This window comes from Arachis ipaensis, chromosome B03 (assembly GCF_000816755.2).
Source record: "Arachis ipaensis cultivar K30076 chromosome B03, Araip1.1, whole genome shotgun sequence".
NCBI classification, from domain to species: Eukaryota; Viridiplantae; Streptophyta; class Magnoliopsida; order Fabales; family Fabaceae; genus Arachis; species Arachis ipaensis.
In genome coordinates this window covers 6,739,667-6,741,655 of record NC_029787.2, presented here as the reverse complement: position 1 = coordinate 6,741,655, position 1,989 = coordinate 6,739,667, and the positions used below count along the sequence as shown (strand labels likewise).

Sequence of the window (1,989 nt, the reverse complement as noted above, 5' to 3'; positions counted from 1 at the left end):
GGCGTGACTTGAAAGAAGTGGAAGAACAATAATAACATTAATGAATTTGCGATTTACGATGTAGAGTACTATTACTTTAGAACACAATTTACAAAATACTATAAAAACGTTGACCGGAAATTAAGTTTTTTTTAGTAAAGTAATTAATATCCGATACATTTGAGGTAGACTTTTAAAAAACTTGGTAGATTTTTCAGCTCTTGACCTGATCAAAAAGAGATAATAGATTTATAAAAATATTACAAAAATCAGCTCATATATATTCTATATTTTAATATAAATAACTAATTTGCTGGTAAATTTTTGTGTGCATATAACTATATTATAACATTATGCCAGGTACAAAAATCAAACCGTTGTTGTCCATAAAGTATTAAATCCATCCACAATATCAAGTTCTTTTTGTTGGAAATGTTGGATGTGGCCATGTGCCCCTAGTTTATTAGGTATATATTGTTAGTATTGAGAAAATTATTAAAAAAAAATAAAAATACGTGAATTCACATGGAACATAGAAAACCATCTAAATTTGATTCAACAATGGCGATTCCAACGATCTTGGATACCGACTTTCCAATATCCATTCCTTGAACTTCCGTACACAAAAAATGATGCACGTAGAAAATTAGTTATTATGATTCCTATATAAATATATGTATTTTTAATTTATTTTTAATATATATTTTATATTTTAATATATATATTAATAACTAATTTGATGATTATTTTTTATGTATATTTAATATAATTGTTCAAAAATTGTTGAGTTAAAAAATTAACTAATATAATTGATAATGACAAATATTAGATTAGGCTAATTATCCTAATTAATTTTGATTATTTTGGTTGAGTGATGTAGGCCAAAAATTAATATACATAACTGCAGCCCATTATGAAACAAATCGAACCTACTGGTGGGCTAACAATTCAAAAGAAACCCAAAGAAAATAATGCAAAGAAATCCAACGGATTGAACCTTAAAAGAACCGATCCAAACCCGATTGCATCTCTCAAGCAAATCCCACGTTCACCTTTTTTCTTCTTGGTAAAAAATCAGAGAAGTGAGAGAAAACTTAGTTCCTAAGTCTTTTCATCAAAGAAGAAAAGGAAGAGAAAGGTTAAGCAAAAGGTTGAGGTCTAATCACCAAAATCAATCCATCTTAGGCTAAAGCAGAGGTCAAAGGTAACTTATTTCCTCTTGCATGCATATTGCTTTCTTCTCCTCTACCCCAACTCTCTGTCACTCCAAATTGGGATAAATAAAGACAGTAATCTCTGTTAAGCTCTGCTATTAATCTACGGTCAAATTTGTGTCTTGGGGACCAAGTAGCATTTCAATGGCTCAGATCTGGTTTACCATTGAAAGACTGTTTCTCTTTGCTTCCCTGAGACTTTCGGTCAAACAAGAGAAAATCAAACTCAAACTTCTAATTTGGGGATTAATTGAAAAAAGTAATATGATGAGTTGGTGAAGCACACAGCTTGATGGTTGATTTAGGAGAGAGCAACTCATCAACATGCAAGAAGATACAAGAGAAGATTTTTCATCATTTAAGGAGCATTCCACCAAAATGAGGTTTAGGCTATTGAAGTATTAATCTCCTTCATGTTGAGGCAGAGAGAAACACTTGAGTGAAAAATCTATAGTGATTTCATATTTCTTTAGGTTGAGACTCGAACCCACAACCTCTTAATTGAACATGAGAAGACTATGCCATTTGAGCTATTACTCATTGGCAAACAAACTTTGAGATTATATTTACAATAAGTAATTTTTTGATAGAAAGTAGTTAATATAAGAGAATTTAATTTTGATATACTCACACTGTAAAGTAGTCTTGTACTGCATCTAATTATATAATATCACAGTAAAAATAACTACTGCGTGAATGATCATCTAAAAAAACAAATGTGATTATACAATTATATAAAATACTTTACATGTCAGTGCATTAAAATTAAATTCTAATATAATATATGAAAAATATA

The 1,989-nt window shown here is 29.5% G+C and overlaps 1 protein-coding gene across 1 annotated transcript in view; it reads right to left on the bottom strand.

Annotated features, from left to right (window-relative positions):
* LOC107628925 (4-hydroxy-3-methylbut-2-enyl diphosphate reductase, chloroplastic) overlaps positions 1-1,989 on the bottom strand; it is a 19,074-nt gene that overhangs the window by 7,574 nt on the left and 9,511 nt on the right. The window lies entirely within an intron of this gene.